This window comes from Pipistrellus kuhlii, unplaced genomic scaffold (genome assembly GCF_014108245.1).
Source record: "Pipistrellus kuhlii isolate mPipKuh1 unplaced genomic scaffold, mPipKuh1.p scaffold_m20_p_12, whole genome shotgun sequence".
NCBI classification, from domain to species: domain Eukaryota; kingdom Metazoa; phylum Chordata; class Mammalia; order Chiroptera; family Vespertilionidae; genus Pipistrellus; species Pipistrellus kuhlii.
The window spans coordinates 21648184-21667740 of NW_023425427.1; the positions used below are offsets into that span (position 1 = coordinate 21648184).

A 19557-nucleotide genomic window follows, 5' to 3' on the forward strand; every position below is an offset into this window, starting at 1 on the left:
AGTTGAAAATGTTGACACATTCCTGGCGATATAGTGGAGACACAAGAATTTCTAGAAAGCAGTGTCTTGGGGATGGCAGTGGGGTTGGGTAGAGGATGGCTTGAAGCTGCATTTGCCTATGATTGAGAAAATGTCTATATCAAAGAATAGATGTTAAGTAGGGAGGGTGATAAAGCTAACTCTCCCAAACCACTCTTTAGCACTGTCCCTGTAAATGTTGGAGCATGGGTGTGTCATAGGTTGGGCTCTCTGTGTGTGGGAGAGCAGTGGGAGTGCTTAAAGGAGTGTTTGGCCCTAGGAGCTTAAGGTGGGATGTCACTGATATTCTAGAAAGTCTATATGTGAACCTGTGAGGACATTTTGAGCATATAAAAAGAGTATTGTCATCATCCATCAAGCATGCCTTACTCTTGATCCCCCCTCACTCCATCCCAACACGGAACAGGTGGTCTGTGGGGCCAACTGCGTTTTCCCTAGCGAGGGCCTTTCCGCTTCATTCCAGGCAGAGCCTTTCACATACTACACAGTTGTTCCAGTCCCATCACTGTGAAGTCCAACGGCCCAAGGCTGCTATGGTGACCCTGGTTGTGAATTCCGTTGCCCACTCTGCTCCCCTCTGGTCTCCTTAAGGCTTATCTGATATGAAAATTCTCCTCCCTGTTTCTCCCTTTGTGGAGTTCCCATGGCCAGGACTCAGATTTACCCTCTTTTTTTTTTTTTAATTATTATTCCAGTGTCTCTGTTTCCTGCCATTTTCCCTCGTTCTAAGGCATCTCTCTTCCCTCTGGCTCAGGCTATGCCAGGATGTGCTTTAGGAGCAATGCACTGGTTTTTTTTGGAATTTCCTTTATGTTATGTTGCATCAAACAGTAGGACCTGTTAATGAATCCTGTGGAGACTCACCAAGCAATGAGCTCCAGCTCTAATTGCACTTGTCCCTGCCACAGGGTTTGTGATTGCTACTTGTTTGTGTTTTCTTATTATGAAGTAAGTGTCTCATCTTCTAGAAATTTTGGAAAATACAAAATAAATGTCAATAAGCAGAAAAATATCCCCTTCCAGATTGTTCCCCCTCCTAGAGACAAATCATTGTTAATGTTAGCAGTTTCCTGTGCTATGCATTTTAATGTGATCATTCTTGTCCTGTGTGTACAACTTTGAAGATTCCTGCTTTCTTTGCTTAACATTGAAGCTACTGTAGTTCAATAATTTAATGCAAAGGCAGACAAAGGGTATAATATCCTGAATTAGAAGGTACTCGGACAAAGCTTTGTGCTAAGCATCATTTTATCACTGCTCCCCTGACCTTTTCCATTTAGTGGCCAGTCTCCCATGGCCAACAGACATCCAGCAGCAGAACCTGCTCCTGTAGGAGCTAAGAGCCTCCACAAGGCAGGGGACAGCTTCTGGTTTTACTTATAGCTGTGGCATCAGATTAGTAGAGTCAAAATTCAGAATTCATTATTCCATCCACTGGCAATAGTTTGGGTCTGCAGTTCCTCTAGGGCAGTGGTCAGCAAACTCATTAGTCAACAGAGTGGCAAACCACAGCTCCTGAGCCACATGTGGCTTGTGAACTGCTGTTTGCCAACCACTGCTCTAGGGTAAGAGAGTCCAAGAGCAACAGGGGTGGGGGTGGGGGGATGGAGGAGGAGGGAGACTTGTTAAAGGCTCGAGCAAGCGCTGCAAATTCACCTTTTATAGTGTTTGCAGGCTCTTCAAAGCTTATTATCATTTTTGTGTTTTTCTTTTGAATTTGTTTCATCTTTGGAGTTTGGTGTCTCGTATTTGCTGCTGATTACTCATAAGAAGTTTCATCAGTTGAAAGAGATCTTTGAAATTTAAGTATTTGGACTACTGTAGAAAAAATAAATGTTGTTCCTGATGCAATGTAAGTGCACATCATCTTGCAAGAATTTGAATTTTACATCATAAGTTGCCAATAGTTTGCCATTTCAATTCTGCAGTTGGCTAATTGCCATCAGTTGCTCCTCTATGGAAAAGAGTATGCCCTTGTCAGTGCAGCATCTTCAGGTCACTGCTGTTTCTGTTTTCAGGCCCTGGCCTGGGGGAACTGAAAACTCTGGTCTCAGCTCCTCATCAGGCAGCTGGCAACCACAACTACCTCTGGGAGCCTTATATTCCTCATCTAGAGAACGAGAAAACTGAGCTTGAGCAGCACTCCAAGGCTCTCTAGCTCTAAACTCTTTGATGCTTTTGCTGAATGTCAGGGTTAGGTTCCAGGGCTACAGCTCCTCCAGTGAGAATGGGGGCCTGGGGTCAGGAATACCTTTCCTAGCTTTTGAGGGTTAGAGGGGATGTTGCAGATGCTCTAACTCAGGAATTCATACCCCTGGCCCATGTATGACATCAAACCGCTAAAAAGGTTCACCCCTCCTCACTAACACCGAGCCAGTATCTAAGGAACTGCATTTATCTTTCAACTACATCACATGGATTCTCAAAAGCTGAGCTGATTTCTATAAACACAGGGGACCTCTGTGGCTCAGTGAGAAGAGCTCCTGCGTGTTCTGGGCAGCGTTTGAGCCGTTGGTCATCGTCACAGAGGCCAGGACCCAGCGGCTCCTCGGAAACTTGCAACACAGTGGACAGGGTCACCTCCCCTTGGAACGGGCGGCGAGAGGCTGTGGACAGCGTGTGCCCGCCAAGCAGTTCCTAGGAGAGCCAGCCTCGGGGAAGCGGGCCTCATGGGGGAAGCCTCGCTCCCTTGTGGGAATCACACTCTGATTTTAAAGCTGAATTTCTTAAATAAGGAACGGCTCATCCTCGGCCTAGTTCTAATTACTTCTGGTCTATGGTAAGGCTCTTTGTCTTCCTGACGAACACAGTTCAGTGTGGTATAATACACCCCACATCACCGCTCCTGCTCAGGTTGGCTCTTCCCTGCTGCATGCCAGTGTTCATGATGAATGGCTTTAAGGGATATGGCAGGGGCAGGAAAAAAAAAAGTCAGCTAGTGTCCCATGAAGTAATCCTGTGGCTGTCCTTGAGGGTGGGGTGCGAGCCAGGGGGTGGCGTCAGCAGGAGCAGCTGTGATAGCCAAGGTGCAGCCTGCAGCGGGGCATTTGGACGGTGCTTGGCACTTGGACAAGCCAACACACTCACCACAGCCCCTAGGGACCGCGGGAGAGGAAAAGCGAGAATGTATAAACCACTGCTGTTAGGAAGCAGAAGCTAGAATGTTCTGGATTTTAGATGCGCTGCCCAGGAAGCATCGGGGCTCTGTTTTCTAGTGCTTTTGTTGGTGGGCTGGCGGTGAGTGTTAAGTACATGTTCTGGGTGGTATCCGGGCTTCTAATGAGGCAGGGGCGAGGAGCATGTCCTTCCCTCCTCTCTCTCCTGCCAGGACGTGGTGCCAGTGGAAATCAGTGCTGGGTGTGTGTCCCACTCTTGGGTACACTCATACTCAATGGGCAGGGCTCAGGAAAGAGGCGTAGTCAGTTGGCACAGGCTGGAGGCTGGGGTGTCCTTGGGGTGCACAGCCCAGGCCATCGACAGAGGGGTGCAGCCTGCCGTTTGGTTAGGCTGATGGTGAATCTGAGGCCCCAGAGGCATGGCTTCCAGAGAGAGGAGCATGTGCATGGGGGGCGGGGAGGAGCAGTAACATCATGTCCCCCTGGGCTGGAGGAGCAAACTGTTCAGACTTCTATTAGTGGTTTACTTGTACCCCTCATCAGATTTCTCTTGTGCAGGTTTCATAATAAGCATAACATGGGTGGGAAAGAGTAGGTTTATAGTTATAATAGAAACAGTACAATAATTAATAGGTAATAATACAAGAATAAACTGCATCTCATACTCATAACTGTAAGTCTACTTTTGCCCACCCTTGTGTATGAAGACAGCTGCACATGTATCTTGTATCTAATTTACAAATAAGTATGCATTTATTTACAAGTATGAGAAAACTGCTCCACCCAAGCTCCCCCTTCTACCTCCCCCCCCCCCCAACGTGTTTGGATAATCTTCTCTGGATCTTACAGACCAGTGGACACAAGAAAAGGCAGGACATGTTTTTGAAGCTCTGAAATCCCTGTTTATGCCAAAGCTCCAGATTCCTAAAATAGAGGTGAGAGCTATTGGCTCTAGTTACGGCGGTGGCATGCCATTTTACATGCTTTTGGTGTTTCACGCTGGTAAGCCACCAGGTTGAGTCACCCAAGCACGGGCTGGGGTTTGCCAAGCTGTTTGGTAGGTGCTGTGTCACTCTCACTGACGTGCTCTGTGGTGGCCCTGAGGCCCAGTGCACATGGGCCCGGACTCCACGTGCTGAGTGAACACGCACCACCACCTTTATGGGGATTCTCGGGTGGAAGGAGGAGCATTGGACAGAGTGAGAGGGCTTCATCCATTCATTCCCTTGATAAACATGACTGATCTGGCACGTGCTGGACACTGACATGGCCCGAATGTTATTTCCTCTTTTCATAAAACAAGATGTGATGATTTCTAAGTTTCCTCCCCACTCTGACTGTTCTTTAATAATTCTTCCCCCAAATGGCTGCTGTTCTTAAATATGTGCTTTTCATTAGTACCTTGGAGGGAAAAAGCTGTGGACATCCCATATTTAAGTGTGGCTAATGAAACAGGAAGCATGCGGCACAATGATCTGTAAAAGCAGAGTTACATTTTTCTTTTCTTTTTTTGTGAGTTGCAAATTTCTAGCATAAAACTGAAAACTAATTGCAGCTAGCAAAAAGGGAATGTAAAATAAATGTTTTCCCCCACTTGAAAGAGCCTCACCACCTTTAACATCTTCTCTTAGAAGTCAAGTCCAATGTAGAACTTTTGAAAACCCCAAACCTCCACTAAAGCATAGGAAATGTGCAAATGGGCATATGCTTTGGCTGAAAGAGAAGGAGATGGGGTTTTCAGGATGACCCACCAGATAATCTGAGCATAGTCTGGACTTTGCTGTTAATTATAAGAGTACGCACATTTAAAAGTAACAGCATCCCCTGGAACACGGGCTTGTTAGTCCCTGCCTGGCCCCTCTACCCAAACGGCTACACAATTTGGCCTCTAAATATAGGCTCAGCCCCATTCCAGACTCTAGGACCAATCCTTCCCTTACCTGGAAGGGAGCTAAGCTGAAGCCCCGCCCTCTGGCCCAGGCTGCTGGTCCTGCTCTTTTTCTAGCTCTGTCCTGTCTTCTTTTGGTCCTCTACCCAGCCTGGCCCTCTTTCCCGAGTCTCTGCCTCAGAGGTGCCTCTGATACTCAACACCCTTGGGACCTTGAGGGCCAGCCCTTCTCCCTGGGGCTTGGCCAGGCACCTGACCCATACCCAGTCCCTGAGGCCAGGCCCTGCTCTGCTGATGGACAGCCTACCTGGATCCCCTGTCTGTCTCTGTCTTGGGTCTCCTGGGGCCCTGTTCTGTCCCTCCCCAGAGCAGACTCTTTCCCAGCCCTGAGAGTTCCAGGAGGGCCTGGCTTTTTCCACAGGGAGACACAGATGCCTGTTTCTTCAAACCATAAGCAAAACTGTTGGGAAATAATGGAGAAAAAAATAGAGCTTCATTTATTAATACAGCCCAATTTAATTTCCTTTAGTCAGAGAAAAATGGTTTAACTGTAATGGTGTCTTGTGCCTGGAGGGAGTGAAATAATAAAGTAGAAGTGATGGAAAAGCAAATCCATCCTGCATAGAGACAAAGGAAATAGAGTCTTGGTCGAGAATAGTAAGCACAGAGCAAAAGAGGCTGTTCTAAGTGGAGCCAGTAAGGACAGCGTTTCATCATTTTTTCTGAGGAAACTTATGGATACAATGGCACCTGCACTCTCAGCAGATTGCTTTGGTGTCTCCAAGTCACATGACATCAGGGAATATTTAAGCCCTAGGTTCAATGAGGATAGAGCGAAAGCACTTTGATTTATGGAAGGAAGAATCTGAATTATAAGTAGCCTTGGTCAGCGAGACAATTTAAGTTTTACTCCAAGGGATTTCCGCATGCATGTTTCTGAAGAAGAATGCATTCTAGTTGTGAAGTTCCTAGACCCTGTCCAACCTCTGTGGGAGATTTTCAGCTGGTTCATCTGTGGACAGCTATGGGTGGTTTTCCTTCGTGGTACTAACACCCTACAGCGAAGGTAACTGTAGGTATTCAGGTCCTGTCTGTATTCATAGGGATTTAAGAGGCCTTGGGTCAGGGAATAAGAGTGTCTCTTATAGTAAATAAACCAGAGAGGAACGGCAGTCTATGAGTGGCCTGTTGGGTAATGACTCCCAGGAGGCTTTTTAGCGCTGTCAATGGAACTACTTGATTCTTGGAGGTTGAGGTCTCTTCTCTCTCCCTCTCCCCTCCTTGTGCCCTTCCAATTCTTTTTTTCTTTTTCTTTTTAAAATATATTTTTATTGATTTTTCACAGAGAGGAAGAGAGAGGGATAGAGAGTTAGAAACATCAATGCGAGAGAATCATTGATCAGCTGCCTCTTGCATACCCCCTACTGGGGATATACCTGCAACCAAGGTACATGCCCTTGACCGGAATTGAACCCGGGACCTTTCAGTCTGCAGGCCGATGCTCTATCCACTGAGCCAAACCGGTCCCGGCCCAATTCTTTTTTTCTCAGAATATGGATTCTTTTGTCCAGTTTGCAGGTGTCAGAGGTCTTTGTCTTGGAATAATGGCCTGTGGAATTAATGACCAAGTATTTGTGGTCATGGCTTTATTGTTGGGTGAGTTAGATTTGGTCTCTGGGTTGAGGATCAAGAAAAAGCCACCGGGAATTTTGTGGGCAGGGGTGGAGGGAGAAGCCCATTGACTAATGTTTTAAATTATCTTACTGTGTTTGGAAAACAGTAAAGCTTGCTCCTCACTGGTGTGTAGAGAGAAACAAGGCAGCAATGTGGAAAGACCACTGAGCTTGTGCTCAGCTGTGATCCAGGGTCTAGGCCAGCACTCAGCACTCTGAAGGGGCTCACAGGGGTGTCTACTGGATGAATGAAGGACTGTCATCCAGTTGGTAAACTGGCTCAGCTGACTCCTGGTGGAGCTTCCAGAGCAGCCCATTGTGAGCACTGTGTTGGAGAGGAGGGTAGAGGGCAGTAGAGGCAAACTGAGGCTTGCTCAGACCTTGATAAAAGGCACTCAGAAAGGCAGACCCTAAAGAAAAAATTCAGTATTTAAGTGTTGAGTTCAAAGTATCACCTAGGATATATAGAGCAACACTTTTTTTTTTAATCAATCTTTATTGTTCATATTATTACAAAGGTTCCTCATTTCTTCCCCCCTCCACCAGGTTCCCACCCCACCCTCCGCCCTCTTCCCATCCCCCATTGTCCTCATCCATAGGTGCACAGTTTATGTTCAGTCTCTTCCTCCCTCCCTTTCCACAATAGTAAATCCCTTTTAAGATAGTAAATCAGTTACTTAGCATTTTCTCATATCATTAATACCTCCACATGCCCAAAGATACACTTCAAACAAAAGACATTTCCAAATAGTTCAACCAACCTCATCCAGGCCCCACACAAGGCACTCACAGATCAACACCCCAGCGCTATACTAACTCAACACATCCAGATCTAAGCCTTCATCACTTGATTCAGCAGACCCTCAAGTTCCCACAAAAGTTTCCAGCCATGTCTGAGAGGCAGCCTTGGGGCGGGGTTAGGCGAGGAGCGAGCTGTTCCAGGCCTGGCTGCTCCCGGCCTGGCCTCTGTTGCTCTGGTCCGTTCCACAACCAGCTGCTCCGGGTCTGGCCACTGCCACTCCCGACCTGGCTGCTCCGGGCTTGGCTGCTGCTGCTCTGGGCCTGGCCGCACCCAACCTGGCTGCTTTGGGCCCGGCTGTTCCGGGCCTGGCCACTCCCAGCCTGGCAGCTGCTGCTCTGGGCCTAGATGCACCCGACCCGGCTGCTCCGGGCCTGGCCGCTCCCAGCCTGGCAGCCACTGCTCCGGTAGAGCAACACTTTGGTATTTTTAGGCTGTGGTATTAAAATTTCATACTCAATTGTTGGCTTCTCTAGGGCTCACCAACTTGAAAATATTTTAAGTATAGTTGCACCCCACTGAAAGCTTCTGCAGGTCTGCTAAGAAAGAACAAATGTCAACAGCAGTTTTCTCTGGGCTGCTGTGTTTTGAGGGACTACTGGGATCTCCTTCACCACTTTTCTAACTATAGGTAGTTCCCCCCCAACTTTCCTATGTGGCATGGATGATTCTTTTAAAGTAATAACAATAATAATGATAATAACAACAATCTAAGATTTTCAAAGATATTGACACTGAAAGGTTGGGATGAAAAGAGCCAGGGACAGGAGACAGGGAGGCAGATGGTAAGCACAGAGCAGTGTCTGATGGTCTCCTTCCATGACATTCTGTGTCTGGGTTTTCCTGCCTATTTAGATATAATCATGGGCAGCAGGAGCAGACAGAGAGGCCCTGCCAGACTATGCCCTCCTCCAATCTCCCAGCACACATTGGCTGCCTAGTTAGAGACGCCACACTTATCAGTGTATGGGACTCTCAGGAATACAGCTGGATGCGCACTTATGCCAAAATGCTCTGCAGCTAGAGTCCTTGGGTGGTGGGAGATCCTAGCTCCGCTGTTTGATTTCTGTTCTGTCTGCGACTGTAATTCTCCAGAGGGTTTGCGCTGGCCTTTCTCCCACCACCATATGGCAATGCTGGCCTACCAAGCCGGGTTCTCATGTCACAGTAGGAAATACTCAGTGAGTGCTCATCTGATAAGAGGGATAATAGCAGGAAGGTTATCGTAATTTGAGACTTAGGAGCATTTCTTTGTCTCACAAGTCAGGAAATTGAATTATATGGATGACTGACCACTTGGCTGTCTGGTCCTAGTCCTGTCACTTAGTAGTGTTGAGAACTGCCTCTGTTTCTCCTTGCTATACACCTAAGAATATACTTGTCATTTCGCAAATATAGTATTAAGATAGTTATATCATATTTTATGATATTTAAAATACTTTAAAAGTTCTCAAAGAAACGTGTTAGTCCCAGGGTCTCTTAATAATGGGTATTTACAGTCTAAATTTATTGCAAAGAATATTTCATGTAATAATTTTCTATCTTTCTAATTGGAGTTAGAAGTTAGCTAAAATTTCATTGAGTCTCTTTTAACTATTTCAACTAATGGCTGAATCCACTATTCCTGTGAACTGTTATCAAAACAGCTAATAAAATATATAGGATATTCATGATAGATGAAAATAGCTAGCAGTTAATAAGTATTTGTTACATATCAGCCATCCAGTTACATAGCAGCCGATATCATTGTTTTCCAGACAGAAAACTGCATTACAACAGGCTTATGTAACTTTCTCAAGGTTACAGGGCTATCAGGCAAACTTGACAATCAGCAGTACTGCTTCCCTACTATTTGGGGAGAAGTAACTAGAAATATGAGGGGACAGATGGTTGACAGAAGGAAGATAAAAGAGACTATTTAAAATCTTCACTATCTTTCCCTTTAGTTAAAGGAGAGGAAGGAATGAGCACTCATCAGGGGGAAAATGGCTGAGCACTGCCAGGAGGAGACTCAGCGCCAATGCTTTAACCCTTGCTTTGTACAACTGCTTAGTAAGTTCTAGTGTATCGCCTAGGAACCGACACTACGATAGACAATCAATATGCACGATCTCCTTTTCTGGTCATAGCAACCTTGAGAGGGGTATTGTCTCCACTTTACAATTGCACCAGGGCTCCAGGTTGTCCAGTAGCTCCAAGCCACCCATAAAACGGAGGCCAGCTTGTTGCTTTCTCCAAATCTGTCAGGAAGTTTGTCACAGAAGTAGACATGGAATTCAGACCTGCGAATGGCATTTCTCCCTGAACTCCCTTCTCTTTGCCTTCTGCTCGATTTATCAGTGTTTCTGGCATTTCACTATGGAAAATTGATTCCTTTCTTCACACATCCTCTGCTCTCTAGCCTCTTGCCACTGCCGAGACATGCATTCCTGACCTCCGAACAGACGAATCTAACGGGAAGAGTAGCCATGGGCGTCTGAATGCTGTGCTGTTGACATGGTTCTTTTGAGCATAGTGCCTGAAACAAGCACAATCCTCTCTGTGCAGTATCTCAGAATCTTTGCTTTGGCTCCACATCTCTGCATCCCTTTCCTTCTCTTGAAATGTAGCCACACCTTTGGGCAGAGTTAGGGTTAGGCAGGGGGAATGGCTGGTCCCGTTAGGTTTTCTTTTTCTCAAAACAAAAGCAGAAAGTCCCCAGAAGAAAGGGAAGAACCTATTTGGGGATCTCTGAAAAGTAGCATTAAAGAGTGAGGACAGACCAAGAGAGGGAAACATTTAAAATGTCTGAAATGCAAAACATCATGACTGGTGATTCATAAAAGGAGACATTTTAAAACTATGGTGAGATTTTAAGCTGGAGAATTAATGGAGTAAATCTTTGGTGAAAAAGAATGGTTGTGATTTTGCTTCAGGTTTTTTATTTTTATTTTCTATTTGTTTTGGAAGGTCTGTTGTTTGTTTAGAGTAGGTTGTCAGATAACATGTTGCTTCAACATGATGCTAAGCATAGAGACCTATCAGGCAAAGGGAGACTTTCTCATTGTCTGAGCTCAGGCCCACTGTTGTGCAGATGAGCCCTGGTTAATCTTTGAAATGCTCCATCTATGTTACTGTCAGTCATTGATTCATCTAGGACAAGGATTTCCTGGCTTGTTCTTTAGCATCCTAAAGGTTTTCAGTAGTTCTTTAAGAACCACTGTCAGTAACTAGTAAGGGCTTTGCTCCACATAGGGATTCTGCTCAAAACTAGATCACAAGGGGAATTGCTAAAGGTTGAAGATTTTGTGAAAACTTAGGGGTATTTTCAAGTTTTAGGTTTGGAAATTGACCTAACCCATGAGAGTAGGAAGGCCATACTGCATCTGGAAGGGATAACCTATGTGAGGGGAGGGTTGTCCCCTGTGATGTCCCCAGAAGTGTCCTCAGCTCTCAGTGCACGGCTGGCTGCACCCTTCTCCCCTTGCAAGATTTCTAGTAAATCTTGAAAGGGGCTCAGCCCTCACGTCCATGGTGGCTTGCCTCAGCCCTCGTAGTCCCAGCTTCATTCGGAAGATTGTCCAGAAGGACATCCAGAAGTTCATTTGGCTGTCTGCTCTAATTAGCATATTACTCTTCTATTATTATAAATAGTCCTGTCCATATTGTACATTGTCATATAGGATAGGTCATATTGCTCATATAAACTATTTTTACTTATCAATATATTGCAACATCATTAAACTCCTAAATATAAATTTTAATAATGTACAATATTCTGTCACATGTATTTAACAATTTTCCCACTGGAAATTTAAATTGATTTATTTATTTTACTTTTTGTTGTTGTTGTTGTAAGAAATGATACTCTGAACGTATTTGTCCAAATTTTTTTGTCAACATTTCTAATTATTTCCTTAGGATAAATTCCTAAAAGTGAAATTTCTGGGCAAAGAATATCACACTCAACATATTTTTCTATACTTCTTTCCAGAAATGCTAAGTTATTTTCCCATAGTGAAGCATAATAATGAAGAATTTCAGCTGACTGCCATGAATGCAATGCTTTATTTTGTCAGTAAAGAAAAAGAAAATTTTTATTAGAAAATTACTTTTTGGCTGCAGTAGCTATTTAAAGTAGAAGAGTGCATGGAAACATGAGGAAATTGTGTGAGGAAACTTTTTTCTTCTAAATATGAGTGTGAACAAAATGTACCAGTAAAGACACATAGCAAAGATAGTAATGTGGGGCACAGTTATTGATCAATTGAAATTTCCCGAAAACATTGAAAACTTTGCTCCCTGAGCACTCTCACTGGGATATAAGCACAGCTTATGCCTCAGACATACAAGTGTGGGACTTTCAAAGTGCTGAGAATTAGATGTAACATTTGGAGTCTGAATTTAAAACATTTGGTTTGCTCTTACTAGTGTGGTTTGGTTGAATGCCATCCTATGCAGTGAAAGGTTGCCAGTTTGATTCTAGGTCAGGGCATAAGCCCAACTTGTGGGTTCCATACAGTTTGATGTTTCTCACTCTCTTTTCCTTTCCTTTCCTCTCTCTCTCAAAATCAGTAAAAACACATTAAAAACATAAAACACATTTGGTTAGAAGTGAGAGCACTAACAACTCTCATTCTGGACTGTTTTCCTAGTCAACTGATGTTAATTGGGTGCCTGGGTTCAAATCATGGCTTTCCTGCATGTTAATTGTATGAATTTGGCCAGGTCTATGACACTCTATAAACAGAAGATGTTAGCATCATGGTGAGGAGCTCAGTACTTCGTTTGGGGCTGTGCTGTCTAGTATGGCAGCCCAGTGTGGTTTCTGAGCACTTCGGATGTGGCCAGTCATATGCCCTAAGTATGCAAATGCACATCAATCCCAAAACCTAAGTACAAAAAAGAAATCTACTTTATGATTAATTTTTATATTGTTACATAATGAAGTGATACTGTTTTGGATATCTTGGCTCCTGATAAAACACATTATTAAAATTAGTATATTTCTTTTACTTTTAAAATGTGGCTTGCATTATGTTTTTATTAGATAGCACTGCTCTGGAACATAATAAAGGCTGCATAAGTATTTTTTAAAGGAAATTAAGGTGGTGGTTTCTGCTTTGTGGGGTTGCCTCGTTGTCATTTTATCTTCTAGGGCGTTCCATTCTTAGGGCACCGTAAGGCATCTGCATGGAGTCCTCTGATTTAGATAGTTTAGAAAAGGCTGGGTAAGGATGATGCCTAATATTCATTGTTTGTTAGAGGAGTGAGTAGAGAGTTTAAAAATAGCATCCCCCTCCCTCCTTCCGTTTCATGCTGATCCCTCCTGAGTTATTTCTGTTGGCCTCATTACGAACTGACATTTGATTCATTCAGTGAGCCCCGCCTAGGTCATTTAAAACAGAATGGACAGTTAGTGAAAGGTCAAAGCCACTATGGCTGGTGGTAGCTGCGCTGGGCCATGACAGACTGAGGAGACTGAGGGAGCAGGAAGAACCAGCATGGCAAAATGCTTGGTCAAGATCCAGACTCGGCGGGGCCTCCGCCTGCAAATGGTGAACCACTGCAGCAGTGATGTGTTCGTCCGTCTGCTGAGACACGGCTCCAAGATCACAGCTAGGAACGCGGGTAGGTGCCCTGCCCTGGGCTGTCATGCCGAGACTGGAGAAGGGTGCGCACTTCCAGCTTCCTGCTGGCCACTGGCAGCTGGGCGGGAGGCCAAGGGCGAGCCTAGTGTCAGAGGTTTGTGATAAGATGGGCCAGAGAGAGGGAGGGAGACAAAATAAAGACACGCAGTAAGGACAGTGAGTAAACCAATCTGAAGGGAAAATGGGAAGGCCTGAAATGGGGATCCCGGCTCTCTTACAGAGTGAAAATGGTGTGAAGTCATACAAGCTAATAAATTACACTCTAGGCAGCAGGTTAGGAAGGAGGCAGTAGTAGGGTGGTGCTCAGGAATGATGGAAGATAATGAGAACAGATTGCCCAATCAAAGCGAAACATGCTCCCCCTCCTTTCATTGTTTCAAGGGTTAAATCTTCAGATGAGCTGAACCCCCTTTATGCTCAAAGCAGTTTTATTGAAACACCTTCTCAGTTAAACAATTGGAATCAAACTGATGTTCTATTTTCTTTTCATTGAAAATATCACAGTTTGTGGTTCTTGGGGGAAATGGGAATTAAAAATGAAATTTTGAAACTCAGAGCTTATCTATAGCAGGAATGAGGGTGCTGATTGTCTATGTCTATGTCCAACTATATATCTATTTCTATCTCTATCTCTATATATGTGATTTTCAGCTAATTAAAAAATCCTGGGAAGTGTTTGGATTGGCCATACCTCATGCATAGATGTGGAACTGACTTTGAAGTGAAATTAATTTTATTTAGATGATATGTTCTTATAAAAGATTTTTAAAAGTACCAATATATAGAATGTTTTCCTTGACCCTAATACTCCCAACAACCATATGTATATTGACATGTACAAGAATGGAATTGTTCTGTATTATTTTATAACTTGTTTTTTCACTTTGTCATATGACTTGAAGGACTTTCCATATGAATTCATATTGCTCTGTATCCTTTTAAAAATGGTTGAATAATATGTAGCATAGAGATAAGTAGTTTAATCACTAAATGATTGTTGGAAATTGGTGTTTCCTGTTTATTGGCTATAACAGGGCTATGATGAACAGGCATACACTGGCATTTCTCTACAATAGATTCTTAAAAATGTTATTGTTGAGTTTAAATTTTGATGAAATGGGCAAATCATCCTCTAAAAAACTAACATTCACTAGCAAAATATGAAAATGTCTACTGCCCATAATCACTAACTCTAATATGATCTTATTTTAATTTACATGTCCCTTGTTACTAAGGAGAGTGAGCATCTTTTCAAATGAAACTGACCATTAGTATTTCTCCTGGGAATTGCTTATTTACTTTGCAAATTTCTGTTGTGTTTTTGTCATTTCCTTATGGATTTTAGGGATTTTTTTATAATCTGCATATTAATCCTTTGATTTTTATAAATATTAAGTATTTTTCTCCTACTTTGTTCTCAGCTTTCGACTTTTTAAAATATTAGCCTTGTGACACAGACACTCAAAATTAAAAAAAATATTTTTATTGATTTCAGAGAAGGAAGAATGAGAGATAGAAATATCGATGATGAAAGAGAATCATGGATTGAGCCCACAACCTGGGCATGTGCCCTGACTGGAAATTGAACTGTAGCTGCCTGGTTCTCACAGGGCACTGAGCCACACTGGTCAGGCAAAATAGGCACTTTTTATATGCACAACAACTTCTGCATGTAAAAACTACGTAATTTTTGTATATTCTTTTTTTTGGTCAGTTTTCCTTACTCTTAAGGTTATAAAAATGTCTTGTGTTCTTTTTTTTTCTTTGCAATTAATGCATTAGCTCAACTGCTTTTAACATACAAAAATGACAATTTCATATAGTAGTTTGTTCTAACATTTGTTTTTATTTAAGCCGTTATCTTCTTTGGAATTTTTAAGTATACATAACATGAAGCAATTGGTTAGCAGTTTTGCTCAAAGTTATCATGCTCTGAAGTTAGTATTCATGCTCCGTTACTAACTTACAGTATAGTTGTGATATCAGGTAGGTCAAGTTCCCCTTCATCAATCTTTTCTCAACCTCAGATTCCTTAATTTTCATGTGGACTGTCTCCATTTGTCATTTTTAAAAAGACATTGAGATTTGTATTGGAACTGCAGTGAATTTTAATTTATTTAGAGAAGAACTGCATCTTCAAAACAGGAAGCTCTCCTGGTCAGAAAAATCTGCATGTTTCTTCATGTGTTCCCCCACACTCCCTGATTTTCCTTTATGATGCTCAGCTCTGTTTTAACAATGTCCTCAGGCAAGTTTTGCATATTTCTTATTCTAGATATTCTTGGATATTATGTGATTATTCTAATTTGTGCATTTAGCTACTTTGAATGGGATTTTCTATAATATTTTTATATGTCTTTCTGGTATGTAGTAAACCACTACTTTGATATGTTGTTGCTACATTTGAATACCTTACTGAATTCTGATTAATTATCCTAGCTCTTTATTTGAATTTTTGGCTTGCTAGATAATAGTTTCACCTGGAAGTAGTTTGTGCCTTCCTTTCCAGAGTTTACACTCCTTATTTTTTGTCTTTTCATATTGCATTCTATGGGCCTCCAGAATGACACTGAAGAATAGTGAGGGTTTTTGTCATGTTCCCGACTTTGGTGTCATGATTGATTGCGATGACAGAGAGATTCACAAGATGGTGCGACAGCTGCGTCAGTTAGGATGCCATTAGCAACAAGTAACAGAGAACGCTAACAAACACTGGTTTAAATAAGGTGATTTATTATCCAAGACAACAAGTCCCGAGTCGGGAAGGATTCCAGCATTGAGAACCCAGGTTCATTTAATCTCTGGCCCTTCTCAGTTGGCCAGAAGTCCCCGCAGACCATTTGCTGTCGGCATCACAGGGCTGCCAGAATTCCTGGTGTCTCAGATATAGATTCTTTCTCTTGACATCGTTGTACCTTTCCGGGATGCTCTTTTTAGAAGCACGAAACCTTTCTCAGAAGTTTCTCCTTGTTCCCATCAAGACTCTTCCCTTTTCATTTTCAGCATTGGCTCACATGCCCATTTCTTAATAGACACCATCACGAGACTGGAATTACCATGATTGGCTTAGATCAGTGTTTCCCAAAGTGTGGTACGCGCACCCCCAGGGGTACGGGAAGAGTTTGGTGGGGGTACACATTGCACCGGAGTTTGGTGGGGATATGTACTGCACCGTGCTTAGCTGCGCCTAATTCTACATTCTCATGAGTACGAGGGGTACTCAGCGTTACGAAAATTATAGAAGGGGTACACATATGTCAAAAGTTTGGGAAACACTGGCTTAGATGAATCATCTAGGAGAGAAATGGACGATAAGGAGTCAACCATGGGAAATAGTAGATAACTTATCTCCATCAGAGTAGTAATGGGGACAGGAGAGTTTTCCCAGAGGAAGTGAGACACAGAGTTTTAAAGAATGGGTAGGAGCCATCTGAGTGCAGAAGGGCATTCCAAGGAGAGGCAACAGTGTGTAAAGGCAGAGGCATGATGGAGCATGACACATGTGGGCACCTCTAGATAGATGAAAGCCTGTGGGGTAGAGAAGTGTGTTTGTGCTAAAGAGCTTAATCTTTAGCCAGAAAGTCACGAGCATCCTTTTCAGAAGGGAATTCATGTGACTAATTAGGCATTTTGGAATGATTTTTCTGACAACAATGAGGAAGGAGCCAGACTGAGATCAGGGAAACCAGTGGTAAGAATGGAGGAATGGAGAGGCAGGGACAGCTCTGAAAGTGAACACGATAGCGGAGTTTGCAGAAGTTGGTGACAGACTAGTTGCAAGCAGTGAGTGAGAAGTCTTGATTACTTCTCAGATTGCTCTCGAGGGAGACTGGATTACGGTAGGTGGTAGAGGGAAAGGCTTGGGGGAAGGATGATGATGATAATTTGATTTTTGACATATGGAGATTGATGTGTTTACCCGTTTGCATGGTGAGTCGAACTGATAAGAAGCTTTCAAGTTGAGGTGGGCCAGAGATTGAGTAACATGCGGAAACTAAGTGATATTCTTCCAAGGCCGCTGGTCTTCACAAAACCCACAGCAGGTTTGAAGGAATAAACTTTATTATTAATCTACCTCAAACACTAGAGGCTAAAATTATAGTAGCTTATTTACAAGTGCTGCTTGTGGTCCAGGCAGGGCTAGGCCTTGCACTTCTGCAAACACACACAAGCACAGCCTCCACGCAGGTAGGGCCACTTTCCACCTTCAGCACATAAAGAACAATCTTGATGGCACTGCAGGGCCACAAGGTACTCCTACATTCTTGGGGATCTCTATAGGATCAGCCTCCTTGCTGGGGTCCTTCTCAGGGCTGATTTTCTGGGGGTACTGAAACATTTAGGTGCCTCTCCAGGTAACTGTGACAGATGTTATGAAGCAGAGGCAGCCAGCTCTTTAGCGGCCTTCTTGGCAATTCTGCCTTTGAATTGGGGACCGTGCTCTCCAATTTGGCCACCAGGGAGTACTTCTGGCCAGAGAATTCTTGGGACCCAGGGAAGATGAGCCGACTAAGCTGTGCTGCACTGACTGCTGGTCCACAAGAGAGCTTTTGGGTATGCAGAAGTTATGCAGGGAGCCAGACCCACTCCTGCCATGGGGAGGCTGGAGAACCAGTGAGTCCCGTGGGCCTGGAGAGGTCCTTGTAAACCTCAGCTTGGAGGCAAACAGCTACTTTGACCTCTCGCCCTTGGGGTCCTGGGATATATCAGACAACAGACTCCAGTCTCCCTGTCTTTGACTTGTTGAGTGTTGATTCCTCATCTGATATCAAGATGATGTGGCTGGAGCCAGGGTTGGGGACAGAGTCCAGCAGAAATGCACTGGCTGAGGTGATGCTTGGCACTGTGGCACTTGCTGATGCCAATCTGCACCATGGGTACCAGTTGGCACTGTGCAACACTATTCTTGGGCATGCAGATCAGCGCTGTGAAAGACTCAGGGATGGGCGAAGCAGCATGGGTCACCCTCCACATGACGGAACCATTGTTCCCTGCCACCATGGCCAGCTGCTCCACCTCATCCTTATTGCAGAGATGCTAGGAGCTCAACTGGCTGCTTTGCGTCTGCCTGTGAGACCGCCTTTTCCAGATGGGGTCTCTGTTTTCATCCTGAACATAAGATGGCTCTTCTTTGGTCAGTTCTGCAAAAGCGTTTTGAGCATCAGCTCCTCCTCTTTGCTGAATTCTCTGGTGAACATGCACTTGGCTGCCTTCTTGATTTTCTCAGGCCACACCAAATCCTTATTGTCCACATTGCTGACAAACTCCATGAGCTTCTGGTTGCACAGCTCCAGCAGGCCAATGGGCCCTGGCGCTATGATCCCCATGGTAGCTCTGTTCTGACTCATTTCCTCTAAACTCCAGCGCCAGGAGGTGTTGGGAGACCCAGGCATATACTGGGAGGAACTGGATTGTCTGGGATCGGGGAAGGAACCTGGGGCAGCTTTCTATCAGACTGAGATGCTCACAGGGCTCATTGTTCCTGTGCCAAGACCTCCTCTGTTCCAGAGCTGATTTGCAACCATATCTGAGCACCCATTGTCCTGGAGCACCTCAGACTATAATACATTTTAAAGTCTGTTTTATTTCTAACCCAAATTGTTAATTCCCACAATAGCAAGTGATTTGGTTTTTTATCTTTGGTTTTTATACTGGCTATGATACAATCATAGCAGAGTGACATATAATTAGGCAACCATAAAATTTGTTCAGAAACCTTTTGAGAGCACCAGGGGCACTTTAGTAATGCTGCTAGGGTAGGGGTGTCGAACTCAATCAGAGAAGGGGCCAAAATCTAAAATCCAGCCTAAATCGCGGGCTGAATGGTTTACTGAACAGTCATAAACTGTCATTGTGATGGAAACGCAGCGGAGTGCAGTGATGACAGCGTGGTGCGGGCCACATTGCAAGGCCTGGCGGGACGGATTTGGCCCGCGGGCCTTGTGTTTGACACATGTGTGCTAGGGAAACAGCCCAGGCAAGTGGGGACAGATGAGCACCCTACATGTAATAACACTATGGTTTCAGCCAGTGAATTGGGCTAGTAACAAAGAAGACTTATTCCTTAGTTAGGAAGTGAGGGTCTCTCTGGGCCTCTCACATCCCCTTCCCTTCAGGCAACATGGTGGTCTGGAATGAGTTTTGGAGGCAGACAAGCCTGGGTACAAATCCTGCTCTGTTGCTTTCTGGCTTCGTGACCTTGTGCAAGTTACACAATCTCTCTGAGCCTCAGTTTCCTCATCTCCTCTTGTCACATGATCACATGTTCAAAGGGTCCAGCCCTGTAAAAATTCATTAGAAATATTAGTATCTTCCTCCCTATCTCCCACCATTTTTCTCAACAGATAAAGGAGAAATAGCTCTGCTTATTGTATAGAGGTGATTGGTACTTTCAGAGAAAGTATGTGTAGAG

General features: G+C 44.0%; 1 protein-coding gene and 1 long non-coding RNA gene across 3 annotated transcripts in view; one reads left to right on the top strand and one right to left on the bottom strand.

Moving 5' to 3' along the window:
- The window catches only part of FRMD3 (FERM domain containing 3), a 212853-nt gene that overhangs the window by 176281 nt on the left and 17015 nt on the right, over positions 1–19557 (top strand). The gene's annotated exons all lie outside the window — the stretch shown is intronic.
- The window catches only part of LOC118716453, a 45886-nt gene continuing 39423 nt past the window's right edge, over positions 13095–19557 (bottom strand). Inside the window, exon 4 of the long non-coding RNA XR_006741273.1 lies at positions 13095–13227. This is a non-coding gene — a long non-coding RNA (uncharacterized LOC118716453). The remainder of the gene's footprint in view (positions 13228–19557) is intronic.